This window comes from Lytechinus variegatus, chromosome 5, assembly GCF_018143015.1.
Source record: "Lytechinus variegatus isolate NC3 chromosome 5, Lvar_3.0, whole genome shotgun sequence".
In the NCBI taxonomy this organism is placed as follows: domain Eukaryota; kingdom Metazoa; phylum Echinodermata; class Echinoidea; order Temnopleuroida; family Toxopneustidae; genus Lytechinus; species Lytechinus variegatus.
In genome coordinates, this window is record NC_054744.1 from 21,551,945 (window position 1) to 21,566,899 (window position 14,955).

Here is a 14,955-nt window from a genome sequence, read left to right on the forward strand (position 1 = left end):
ATTGCTTTATGTCCTCACGAAAGAAATTTATTATTAAAAACTTTTGAATAATATGACATTTTAGCCATTTTATGTATACATGGAAGAATGGTCCTTATTAGTATAATTATACATCTCTATGACCTTGCCTATAATATGTTCAGCCTATTTGAAGTCTCCAAAATGGGTATATAAATGATAACCAATTTTTACAACTTCTTAAATTCATAACAGCACTTTCTTATTGTTTGTCCGATATTTTTCAATCTTTCACCTATCAACTTGTCTGATTATTCTCTTTCGTCTAAAAACAAGTTTTTATATGGATTGGATTCGGGTTATTGGGAAATCTTCGCCCGTAATTGCATTTAGGAACTTCCTTCCCTCTCTGACAAGTCTGTGTGTGGAGTATCTCTTCGAAGGACATTAATCGAAGCTGGATTGTTCCGTATTTTCATGTTGTTCTTTTTGTTTGGGGTCCCCGGAAAAGACTATAGCATGTGACGGAGTGTGCGTTCACGTGACATGTCAACTACAGGGGTGGGCCGGGTCTGGGAAGTTTTTTTTTAGATCTTGTGATTGTTGTAGAGTTTATGAACTCTACCTATAGGTGCTTGATGATTTTGCGAAAGTTGGGTATGTCGGGACCGTAATGACCAATATAGGATTCGTTCATATTTGGGGTTTCCTTTTTTCTTCAGAAGATTCTCTCGGGCAACTTTGCGGGTAAGCTGCAGGTACAGACCCGGATTGAAACTTTGATCAACGAGTGTGTCTCCACATACAAAACTTGCTAGAGAGCGAGTGCCTTCAGCACAGAAGGCATGAGTAGGCTGCACATTCAGACCCTTAACTCGACTGAAGGGTTTGCCCATGCAGCAGGTACGGTCGATTTCATGTTTGGTGAGTTTAATTCGGATTGCTTGACTGTGTGGGTTGCTCCAGAATATAAGGTGGGTGGCGGGAGGCGATGGGGAGGGGAAATATATTATGTGGGAATCTGTTTCTTTGCTGTATATAATAGACAAGAGATATGTAGGGAAAATGTGCATCGTAGAGACGTTTTGGGGTAAAAGTGGGGAACAGTTTTATTGCTCACATTGCAAAAACTCCGGTGTTGATTTAACACTAGCCCGGAATCCCGGGGGGCCACTTACATTGACGAGTGGATACCATGCGCGACCAAAAAAACACGTAAAAAGGATGTCTTTTTCACGATAGGGCACGTTACGTACGTAACGTGATAAGGGTGTCAAAAACACAAAAATAATGAAAAAAGGATTTCGCTAGGAAAATTACGTGTTAAGGGTCAAATTTGCGGGGATGATAAAACAAAATTAAAATGTTTTGTAAAGGATGTCCTTTTTGCCCCAACACTTCGTGTTTAGAGTCCGATTTGCGCGAGGTGTAGAAGGTGGGGTCGTGCTAAACCAAATAAGGCAAAGCCGACGACCGAAGGACCCATAACAATAAAACATTCCTGTACTTGTAGGGGGTTCATTTCAGGGAATATTTGCCAAGAGTCTCGTCGTTTCCCATAGGCCTACTTGTTAAGGGTAGGGCTTCACACGCCAATACTTGTTAAGGGGTGCATTTTCAGAATATGGAAATTACGTGTTTAGGGTGCTTTTCGAGACCCCATGGTCGCGCATGGTATCCACTCGTGAATGGAAGTGCCCCCCCCCCCCGGGCCCGGAATCTATATAGTGCTATCAAAAAAAGTTTCCACTTTGAAAAAGACCTGGGAATTAAAGAATATACAATATGTGGGTAATTTGACATATCCCACATATGATCATATAACATTTCACATATCTTGGGTTTGGGTCTCATCTATCTAATGAAAGTAAACGTTTTGACAGAATGTTACACTTGAGTGAGCACTGTCCATTTTTGTAAAGCTCGCAGAAATCTGTTTGCGCAGAAATGCTCGTTTTCACGCTGTGTAAAGGGAAAGGGCGAAATCAAACTTACCGTGCGAAACATTTCTCATCCGTTTTCCTAGCACTTTTAGTCAATTGAAATAAAACTGATACATTCAAGTATTTTTTAAAACAATTTTGCCACCAAAGTTGAAATTTCAACACTTAATATGCACAACCTTTACCCTTTTTTGTGCCAACTGGGTCCGAGGACATAACTGAATCTGTAAAAAACTCAGTATGTTAAAACATCTCCAGCACTTTTTCACTATAAGTCTGTATCATTTAAAGTGGGTTTACATTTCATTTTTCATTTAATACTTGTTTCTCCATACTTTTCCCAAGCTTGACAATGATTAACAAAATGAAAATGAAGCCATTTAATGTAAATAACTGCTCAGTGTAAAGCAAATATCGTCACGATGGCCTCGGTGTGTGGGGGAGTGGGATGGGATGCAATGCACTCCTCGAAGTGGCTTGGGCAAGGAAACAAGTTAAAAAAGGTAAAAGATATCTTCAAATCAATTTTACTAGCTAAATTCTACGTGTTATTCATGATTAAGGTCTACCTTTATTCGAATTACTATTTCAAAGTTCTGCGCAAATCATTTTTTTCAATATATCACTTTTAAATTAAAAGTACACTGAAAGTGGTGCTCACTCAAGCACAAATATTTTTCGACTGTTATATATTCATTTGCGTAAATGGATCTGTACCAATGATAAAATGTGGAAAAATCTTCAGGATATTACAAAATGTATAATTTTACAGGATTTTTTTTTCTAACTATAAACTTTATTGGGATCCGCATTGTAGTGTGATTTTTATAGTATATTGGTGTTATGTATTTGATGTGTTGACTTGCAAATGTGTCTGTAAACATTTCTGAAATTATTAAAAATGTCTACGTACTTATTAATTTCCTATTAATTATTATTTTGTTGTATATTCTCTTTATACCCCTTAAACGTCATTAAATGCATGTTTCATCGATTGAATGCGGTTTTTCGAAGTGTTTTGAGCAAGGAAACAAGTGAAAGGTAAAAGATATCATCAAATCAATTTTACTATATAGCTAAATTCCACATGTTCTTCACGATTAAGATCTACTTTTATTCGCATAAATATTTCAACGTTCTGAGCAAATCATTTTTCACTAACTTTTCTAACTCAAGTTAGTGGTGCTCATTAAATTTATGCGGAAATATTTCTCAACAGTTATACCGTCAATTGCTTAAATGGATCTGCACCAATGTTAAAATGTTGAGAAAAAAACTTCTAGATATTACAAATATTTAATTTTACAGGATTTTTTCTAAGTGTACATTTTTTTTATACGCACTGTCCACACCAGAGATAATAATAATAATAATTATATTTGCTTATATAGCGCTTAATACTTATACTTTGTCAGAAGTCTCTAAGCGCTCTACAGTATATGCAGCATAATTACCCTGGCTTTAGCAGTGCAGCTGTGGATCAATTTCTTGCTGAAGGAAATTACGCCATGGCTGGGATTCGAACCCACGACCCTCTGTTTCAGAGTCCGGAGACTAATCCACTGGGTCACAACGCTCCATGGAGATGTGTTAAACAACACCGGTTTTGGTATTATAGTCTAACACCAGATAGGTGTTTTAACAACACCAATTAGTTTTAAAACAGCATCGGTTTGATTCCAAACTGGTGTTATTTCAATACTTCTCTTGTGTGGACATATAGATTCAGAGCTGGTGTTAAATCAACACCGGAGTTTTTGCAGTGTGCTGTTATGAGACCTGTCCCCAAGACGATTTCCGTAGTTTTGACCCTCTAATTTGCATTAACAAAATGGCTGCTAAATTGACCATTTAACATTTGTTTTCACAGACATGGAAAATGCAAAATCTTACATGAACCATGCAGAAAAATTGGTTGTTCTATTTGTGGTTGATTAATTTATGCGCATTTTGCAATGTTTTGCTATGATTTGGTAACTTATGCTCAAAATTATGCTATTTTTGGTATAATATATAGCATTCGCATCATTATACTGCCTTTGAAATATAATGCCTCTTACAGTCAGTGCTTATGTATTTTATTGTTCTTCGAATTTATTATGTATTTCTTTGTATTTTCTGCCATTTGTTGTGTACATTTTTTGTTACGAGATCTTCCGACAACTGCTTAACAATGGCAGGCAAATATTAAGCTTCAGTTATTAAATGAGTTGATAATCGTTTCTACCAAAATTTATAATTTTTATTCAGGAATAAACAATGACACACGCACATCCACACCCATCTGTATACAATGTATGCTTGCAATGTGCATTAGGCATGCTGAAGGTCTAAGCACATGCACTGATGCTGATCCTATATCACGACAATGTTCAAATTCCATAAACATACAACAAAGAAAATAAATACATATTGATAAACTAATCATGCGGATATTTGATTTCTTGAATGTGAAATATTCAGTTATTTCATATTATCATGTCCATAGATAATAGATAGGCCTTCTTTAGTAATTATGATAAACGTTTCAATTTCAATTCAATTCAACTCTTTTATTTCATTTCCATTCGTTTGACTTATGGAATGTATAATTTCCTTGTCTTTATTAAAGGTTGCTTCCGTTCTCATCAGACCGCAATCATTGCAGCTAACTATACAAAGTAAAATTAAGCCAGTTCGTAGTTCCTTAATGCGCATGATCAAAAGATTCTACGCATGATCAGAAGAAGGTCATTTGTACTAAAGTGACATGGTGCTTTAAAATCTAATGAGATAAGCACTTTGATGTCTTGATTATTCATATATTCTTTTGAAATGTTTTCATTTACATCCACAAATTTAAAACAACAATGCTTCCACGAACGACTGGTATTTCACAGTTTGTCAAGTACATTGTGCAACATGCTAAGATATGCATTCAAAGTAGGAATGCAACAAAATACCTTCATTAAGTGTTCATTGGTGTGCTATTCTAGTCACCTTGTCTATTCAATTTCTTCATCCTGCTATGTAAGGCAAGCTTACGTAATATTTTGCTTTGAATCTGCCTATCATGATGAAAGAAATGAAATGATATTGCAGAAAATGGACTCTGGATCTACTACAGCAATGGTCCTATTAGATCTGTCTTCGGTAATAGTCTTCTCCTTAATATACCTAACTCCAAAATTACCCGACTTCAAAAACTTCAGAATTCAGCAGCTCGCATCGTTTCTCTGTCAAATAAACGCGATCACATCACTCCTGTTCTTAAAGACCTCCATTGGTTGCCCATAAAGGATCGCATAGTTTTCAAAATTCTACTTTTGGTCCATCATATCATCAATGGATCCGCACCCGATTACAACAAATCTCTTATACACCACTATCTACCTGCACGCACACTGCGATCATCCCAATCTACTAGTCTCTTGCATATCCCACTATCTAAAAAATCCTGGGGCGATCGAGCCTTTGCTCATGCCGGACCAGCCCTGTGGAATTCACTACCACAGGAGCTGAAGAACTCAAACTCTGCAACATCCTTTAAGGGCAACCTAAAATCGCTTTTGTTCACCAGCAGGTACTAGGTTTGAAGACAGTAATTTTTCCTCATTTTTAAATTTGCCCTCTTTTTGTACTTCTCTTAGTTCTCTTTACTTTTATGTCTTACTCTCTTAAGCGCCTTGAGCATTTAATCAAAATGGAAAAGACGCTATATAAATTATATGTATTATTATTATTATTAAAGGTCATTTGACCAAAATTGCCCATGAAGTAACTACGAACTGGTCTATTTTGTTCACCGGAGCATTCACTCATTTTCTTGCTCATTATCCTGATTTTTATTCATTTTTTTTTCTGAGGAAACTTTTCCACGAGTCACTATCAAATTGACAGCTGAAGACTAGAGCTTCTAGAGCAAGCTATTTTCCTATAAAAAATGAAATAAAATAAAGAATATAGAAAATGAAATGATAAAAACATGGGCAAGAACACGCAGGTTTCCAGCCAAACTTGTTCTGAGTAAATGCCCGGGGGGAGGCAGTCAAATATATTGCTGTACCCATGCGTGCCCCCCCCCCCCCCGTACCACTATCCAAAAAAAACAAAAAAAAAAAAAACGCGTTTAAAAGGGGTGGTTTTTCAGTTTTGGACGCGGGCTGCGCGTGCACACGTTAAAGGTCAAGTCCACAGAAAAACGTTGATCAAAAGAAATATCAAACAAGCATAATGCTAAAAAATTCATCGAAATATGTATGTGTATATATATATACATATATCATGTTTTAGATATCGTGAGAAAGTTTGTTTCTCTGGGCTTGCCGATCATAGTGTTGTTGTCTACATTCAACTCCCAGCATTGAGGAATATATTTTGTGGTGTGGTTCACTAACCATGCTAACTTTTTAGAACAACTGTATATGTAGCAAAATAAACAGAAGAACAGTAAGACATGATTGGAACAGGCAGTGAAAAACATGAAAAACGGAGAGTACGGATGTCAGAAAAGAAGAGTAGACGGAGATAAGAGGATATATGAAACTAGTTACAATTGACATTTTAAACAATTATCAGTCATTCCATGAATAACACAAATATCTAATTACAATGATATCATCTGAACGGGTACATTCTTATAAGATAAACAATGTATATCCATTTTTTTTGGGGGGGGGTGGGTTGTTGCTCATAATGCCACTGCTACCAGGCACGACCACACAAGCGAATCCGATTCAGAACCGCATGCAAACGCACTGGCGCATATTGGATGGGGGCTTGCCGCTTGGGGGCCATGGATCCCAAAACATTTCCACGGCCACAAAAAGGAGGAAAACAATAAACAAGAAAATGAAAGGTAAATGGGTGAGGTATGACTTTATTTTCTGAATGTGAGGTCGATTTTCTTTTACAAAACTTTATTTTTGTATTGAATAGGTTTTTAAAAAGCGCTTTGTAGAAATTATGCTCACGCGCCGTGTTTGGCAGGGCTGCCCCTAAATATAAATATATATTTATGTTATTTCATTTGATTCATATTTTTGTGGGGGGGGGGGCTTATTTTACGCTACTGCACAATTGCTATCACATTTTCCGTCAAATTTTCAATACCAAACCATCGGTGTGTTTGAAATTAGTGTAGCATTAGGCTTATAGACTATGATATGATGAATATGTACACAACAAAAAAGTAAGTCCCCTCTTAAACAAACATCAATAATTTCCGAACCAATGCGAGTTTTTGATATATTTTTACATGAGCGTGTAGGTAATTTTATAAGCTACCCTCTGGGTAAATGTTATGGACGCATTATATGCTTCAGTGAGCACCATCAGAAGGCAAAAATTTTACTTTTCAAAAGTCACACTAAGCCAAATATCATGACTTTGATTCCATTTTATTGGAACTAATTCCACATTCTCATTATGAAAAAAAGTCAGAAGGCTTGTGAAAGGTACTTTGTAAAAGTCAATACAACTTTTTTGGCTAAATTTCACGGTTGAATAATCACAAGTCCAAATTTGCTATAATTATTGGATTTTTACACATGTTTATCAATAAAAATGATCGAATATGATGACAGTTATTTTTGGGAAGAGTATCGTCAACAGTATTCATCGTTTCACGGTTCAATAAACATTTATTTAAAAAAAAAAGATTTTCAAATATCATAGGCAAGTATTGTTTCATTGCTTTTTTTTTACGGTGGCCTGAAAACTCCTTGTAAGCACCATGAAGCGCAATCCATTAGTTTCATCCTCAAGGAGGAAGAGCCGTAAGCGTCACTTCAACGCCCCGTCCCATGTGAGGAGAAAGCTGATGAGCTCACCTCTCTCCAAGGATCTGAGGCAGAAGTACAATGTACGCAGCATCCCCATCCGCAAGGACGATGAAGTCCAGGTAACTCGTGGACACTACAAGGGCCAGCAGATTGGCAAGGTTGTACAGGTTTACAGGAAGAAGTTTGTGATTTACATTGAGAGAATCCCGGGGGGGGGGGCACTCGACCAAAAAAGTGGTAGGGGTGTGCCGCGGGCGAGACAAAACGGGGGCTTTGGAGCGGGCTTTATGTAAAAAGGAGGGTCCTCGGAACGGGCTTCTGAACTACAATTTTGTGAAAACGGGGGTCCTTGGAACGGAGCGTATGCACCCCTATGGAACGGGAATGCGTGCACGAAGCAGCTATTAGCGCGGCCTCCGCCGGGTGCGCTCGCGCAGAGACGATGGTCGGACAGCGCTCGGCGGCCGCTTTTCACCAAAATTGCAGCAGATCGATGCGACCGGAACGACGTAACGAAACATATGCGGAGCTTTGGAGCGGATTTCTTTCTTCTTTTTTCTCGATAAGAACAAAATGCTATGCCTTGGAGCGGAAATTTGATGGGGGTCCCCTCCGCGGCACATACCCACTATGCATTATATACTGAGTGCAAGGCTAACGGTGCCCAAGGGGAGCGTTTCATGAAAGTCCTTGTCCCATTTTATCCGACAAGTCCCATTTTATCCGACAGTTACTATAGTAACACTGCCTCTCAGCCAATCAAAATCAAGAAAAGATTTTTAGATCTGACAATTTGTCGGACAAAAATATTGATGAAACACCCCCCAGGTCTATGTAGGAATCCACCCCAGCTAGGTTGTTATCACCAAACTGAAGATGGACAATCAGTTATATCGGGAGGAGAGACCTGCGGGTCATAGTGATTCAGTTCGCTTTTCGCCTCCCAGGCACAGGTGACGCCAAACAAATAATAATAATAATAATAATAATAATAATAATAACAAGGACCGTTAGCTCATCCTGGACCGTAAGGCCAAGTCTCGCCAACTCGCCTCAGACAAGGCCAAGGGCAAGCATACAAGAAGAATCGGTTGCCATGGCTACGGAATAGATCCTACTCTCAAATCACAGACTCTCTGATATCTTCTGGAGACACATCAATACATATCCCACAAATATTTCTTTACTGGATTGCTTCATGGCATCTGCTTATTTTGTCATACCACTGCATGTCTGCAACCTTGTTATAATCAGTTATGTTAATGTTATGTTAATCATCATAATTATACATTATTATTATGTAAAATTCAATGTAATCAATTTTGTGATGGTTACACTATGTAAATTATCATGACATGCAGAAACAAACAAATAAATAAATAAATAAATGGATCGGTCAAGATCTTGATACACACACAAACTCTTTGGTTGTTGTCTTGATATGGTAGGCAATAAAGTATGGTCATCATCAACACACACACAAAAAAGTATTGTTTCATTTTGGTAACTGAAAATGATCTTTTCTCAACTCTTTCGTAATGTTCATCATCATGACAAATTAATATGCTCCAATGACTCAAAGGCGTTTAATTAAACATTCACGCTTGAATGAACATGTGGAATGTGATTAACTCTTTTTTACGTTATTGGAAAAAATGCAATTTGTAACTATGGATATCTGTCACAAACCTCTTTGCATAGTTGATTTGGTTTGATGTAATCAGTGAGCACACAATATTCGAAAATTATGCAAATGAGAAGAAAGTTCAAGGCCTTGGCCCCACTCTGTACCATATCGAATGGTTATTTTGGTGTGCGCGCCTTTTGGATAGTGTTACTCTGAAGCCATGTGCGAAGTTTCATAAAATAACTGTTGGCAGAAGTAACAAAAACCGTCCATGAAACAAACCCTCATTTCACATTTGTTAAAATTTTGACTTCCTCTATCATATAGACATTGTTTACATTATGGGTGCATATAAGTAGCCCCTTTTTATTCAATAAGGTGGAACCTTTTTTAAGGCTGTATTTAGCAATGTCATTTGGCAGTAATGTTTATGAACCTATGGGCAGAATTCTGTGCAAACATGAAATAAATTTGTTTTTTTTTTGGATGATTGAGCATGCATCATAGTGGGAAAATTGGTATTTTCAATGTCACAGACTCATTTTAAAGGGTAATGAAGTGAATATTGGGGAAATATTCGGTTTCAAATGTGACTTTAATTGCTGCTATTTTGTCATCCATCATTTCTATCACCACACACTTTCCGAACTTTTAACAGTTTCATGGTTGAGCGAGCACATTCGAAAACTTAGGAATGAATACTTTTTAAACTGCATAAAATTTTATTTTCCTAACAATTTCTCAAGATCATAGCTTCATTTATGGACAAATCAGAGGTGGATCCAGAATTTTAAAATGAGGGAGGGGTCTATAATCGGGGAAGCCACCAACATTTTCAAATTTTAACATGATCTTAACAAGTTGTAGAGGATAAACCCCTATGATGATACGTCACAATATAGTATACAGGGGCCGCGGAACGGTTTTCAAAGTGGGGTGCTGAGCCAAAAGTAGGGGGGGGGGCTGACCATGCAAAAAAATCACAATCGTATGGGCATTTTTACATGTTTGTACATGCTTTTGGAAGGGGGGCTGAAGCCCTCCCCCCGCTTCCGTGGCCCCTGCAATACATTTTGCTCACTCAAACATAAACATACTATATCAAAATTGTGTGTGGAGTGGCTAAATGACGGAAAGTAAAACAGCAATTCACCTAAAAACAACTTTTGCCCAACTTCGTATTTGCACAATCTGAAAAACGACTCTTGTGACTTTCAAAAATGGTCATTTTTAATTCAATTTTTAATTACTCATGCATGACTCAATCGATCAATCTCATTTTTTCCCCAGGAGATGCCTATGAGTGTAGAAAACCAGCTTCGAAATATCATATCTCAAAATAATTCCATACCAAAGTTACAGCAATTTGATTTAGGGGGGACTTACTTTTTTTGCTGTGTATGTAATGTCATTCGTAAATCGTTACCAATAAATAATGACATTCATAAATATCTTACCTTACTGATCAATCGATGATGATTAAATTGTTGGAGTTATGACACTTGTTACAGCTCCATAAATCCCAGTGAGATCCCATTCCAGCTCACGCAGAACACTGTCTCCGTTCCTCGTCGAGTATTAAACAGAGAAAAGACAATATAGTTTCGTATCATCTTTGAACAAAATTGCAAGCGACCAAAGTCCAGACAGAAGAGAGCGTACTGCAAATAAGCTCACTATGCCTTGGAAAATAACTAAATGGATTTCCGGGGTGTGACAGCATGATTTTCTGGTATAAAAGACAAGGCGACCAACATTACATGCCATGGCTACTATACACTGCATGCAAAAAGTCGGTGTTACTTTAACACCAGCTTGGTAGTTATATCGGTCCACATCAGAGAGGTGTTGAAACAACACCGGTTTGGAATTAGGCTAACACCAATTTGGCATTTAAGCAACACCAATTAGTGTTAAACCAATATCGGTTTGATTAACACTTCTCTGGTGTGAGTGATAGAGATACCAGGCTGGTGTTAAATTAACACCGGTGTTTTTTTTGCAGTGTATATCTCACCCTGCATAAGACTAGGGATATTTTTCTGAGCATGTTTTGGGTGATTTGATTGAATCAAATCCGCCGGAGGGAGCGGGAGTGAGGTGAAACTTGCATCCACCCCCCCCCCCCGACATTACGAAATTTCTACACACAAATTGTAATGTTAGTGTATAGAGTGCATGAATTCTTATTGTTTTGTGCGTCAGTAGTCAAACAGTCAACATATTTTTACAAGCTGAATCATATTAATGAACAAAAAGCCTATTTTCTCGTGTTCACTTGCTATTAATTGTTCTCTGTTATTTGCAGAATCATAACTGACATGATGATGAGTTGAATGGATCCGATATTTATGTATAATAAAATGAAATAAAATAGGATGAACACTTGTAATCTATGGTCAGTTATCGCATTATTTCTGCAAGTCACTATGAAGGCCTATGCTGCCATGGACATGATTTGGGTCACGGGGAGGGGGCATTGGCGGCGGAAGCCAAAAATTTTAGGAGGGGACAACCCAAAAAAATTTGACAAGCAAAAAAAAAAAAGGGTTCTTAACCCCAAAATTTTAGGGGGGACGTAGGAAAATAAATTGACAAGCAAAAAAAAAAAAAAAAAAAGGTAATCAACTAGAAATTTAGAGGGGACCGTCCCCCTCCTCAAATTTAGGGGGGACACGTCCCCCCCGCTTCCGCCGCCTATGGGAGGGGGTGTTTTATTTTCCACATATAGCCTGTAACGAATCCGCGTCCACAAAAGCGTCGATAAGTGTCCCGTATCAGGCACCGCGGCGTCGACGTCTTTTGGTAAAAGAGTTGCTTCCTTTTTGCCTCTTCAGCACCATTCGATTGATATCGCCTCTTAGAATCAGTCGTCATAATTGCCCATTCTGAAAATTTTGTATGAATTATCAATGATTTAATTATAATACTATTCATAAAGTATTTATGAACTATGTGGAGAGTGTCTCATCCCATGATATATTATTTCATTTTTTTTTCTTAATATATACTGCAGCAGCAATGATGACAATATGCATATAAGTGAGGAATTGCTCCTGCTTAAAGTTCACTGAAGATATAAAGAGAATAGTTGTGATATCACCTCAGTCACTCATGATTACTCACAACAACATTGAACCAAAATTATGCAAAACAATATACCACATCACTTCGTTATATTTCATCCATGTAATTTTGCTGAAGCTTTAAATTAATTTTACTGTATTATCTCAACTCATATGATTTCCAGGCTGGAGCCCTTTAAGAAAAGAATGAAACCGAAAGTATAAAAAACAAACAATGGTGCATGAAGCGGATTGTTGATTTATCAATTGCTCAATAATTCTCACTCACGGATATTATTAATCTCATTGCCAACATGTGCAGTTCCGGAACGACTCCTCGCGTGCCAAAATATGTGGGTTTTGGCAGATTATTATTTCAAAGTCGTAATCAGAACATAAATAATTGCTTAATTTATCATTATTTTGCATTTAGAACATGATTACAATGGATATGAAAATGATAAAAAAAGGCGCGAATGTAATTACCAGGATATACACCAGTAATGCTTACTATTGAAATACTTTTTTTATCTCAGTGAACGCTGTTGACCATATATTAATGATTAATAATAATAATAATATAGGATATTTATATTGCGCACATTTCCACCTCGTTAGGTGCTCAAGGCGCTCCTATATTACCCGGCTAAGCTAGGCGTTCATAGCGCACACAGCTTCTTAAGGAATTACTTCCTACCGGTACCCATTTACCTCACCTGGGTCGAGTGCAGCACATCGTGGATCAGTTTCTTGCTGAAGAAAATTACGCCATTAACACAAAGTTTTATTGAATAAGCAATTACAATGGGACTCGGACCAATAGTATTAAGCCTGGAGCGGAGTAGGGATGTAAGTCAGCGCCCCCGCCCAGGGACCTGGAAACGATTTTTTTAAGGGGTGCTGATGTAAATTTGACCCCCAAAAAGTCTCACTATGTACACTCTAAAAAAAGATTGACCCAATATAGGGTAAAATGGTAACATGCATGCTGGTTGTGTCAAAAGATAGCCAATATTTTGTAAATTTTACACAATATTGCGTTGAAATAGCCCAATATGGGTTAAAATTATACCCATGAATGATGCATGTTCCCTTCCCATCCAATATTGGGTAAAATTTTACTCACTGTTTTTAGAGTGTAAGTGATTTTGCTCATATTTCTCAATTTTTCTACACCTACCAGATTTCCAGGGATGTTTCCTATGGAAAATAACACACGCAGCACCCCCCCCCCTTCCAGGAAAATCTTGGGGTGCTTCAGCACCTCCGCTTCCCAGGGCCAAGTCCCCGCCAAAAGAGCTGTGTGCACACCACGAGAAGAGGTTCGATTATAGGCAATATGCCTTCAAAGTTATTTCCAGATAGCGCCCTCTCTCGCAGTATGAACCATTATCATGTCGTTTACAACATATTCAATAAATGACTAGGCTTTTTATTTATGATCAAACCCTCCCGGTTTTCAACAAAATTGATAACAGTAAAATAATAAAAATAATAAAAGAAGCGAAATGTGGCTTTGAAAATTTTGCCCAAATCGGATGCAAAGTAAGAAATAACATGACACTTAACATTATTCTATTTGACCAAAACAATATGCATAAAATAAATGAAATGAAAAGAAGAAACATATATGCCTGTCAATGAAATAATCATTTGATATAGATTTGATGACAAGGGGTCACTTGATTGAATCGCAGTTTGTTACGATAAAATTTATCAATGGTTTGTTTTGTTTGTTTAATTGTTCTCTTCTACATACATTCAGATAATTGTTAGTGGCTTGAATTATAGAATAAATGTACTAAAATATTTATTCATCATTTATTATTATTTTATTCGGCACTTCAAACATGTTCAAAATTATAAAGCAATATCAAACATTACATTAAGTCATTATGTTATTGTTTAACACACACAAAAGTTATACAACAATGATACTTACAATATATTATACATTTACAATTAGCAGAAGGATTGTCATCGTATAAGCAGACTGCTTGAAAAAAATTCCCGACACGAAATTCAAACTTATTAAATTGATTAAAACACAGCAGCATGGGCGGAAATCCCAGGGGGACAGGGGGGACGTGTCCCCCTACTCAAAATAGTAGGGGGACACAATATCAAATGTCCCCCTACTATTTTGGGTCTTCAGTGGTGATGCTATAAGAAATGTGTATAAAACATGCTTTTTGGACGAGATGACCCTTTTTTTTTGCTTGTCAAATATATTTTCGTCGAAATGACCTTGAATTTAAGGTAATAGCCTTTTTTTCTTTGTTTTTGGGTTGTCAAATTTTCCAGACCCTTGTCCCCCTACCTTTTGGGAGAGATTTCCGCCCCTGCACAGCAGTATAGACATATTTTTATACAAAGAACATGGGTTCACAGTGAAGATGGAGATGGTGACCATGGTATTAGAAAAATGGCAATAGAAAATTATATATTGTTAAGAAAACTAAAAAAGTACAATTTACCTTTGAAGGATTTAGTGACAATGTGGGTTATATACGACCAATTTTAGAATATTGTGCTCCAGTTTTCCATAGCATGCAGTCTTACAGCAAAACAAAATAATACTATTGAAAGAATACAGCGGA

General features: G+C 37.2%; 1 protein-coding gene across 1 annotated transcript in view; it reads right to left on the reverse strand.

Annotated features, from left to right (window-relative positions):
• The window catches only part of LOC121415716, a 31,881-nt gene extending 20,957 nt beyond the window's left edge, over positions 1–10,924 (reverse strand). Inside the window, exon 1 of the mRNA XM_041609037.1 lies at positions 10,748–10,924. The gene's annotated coding sequence lies outside the window, so the exon portion shown is untranslated. The remainder of the gene's footprint in view (positions 1–10,747) is intronic.
• Between the last annotated feature and the right edge of the window lie 4,031 nt (positions 10,925–14,955).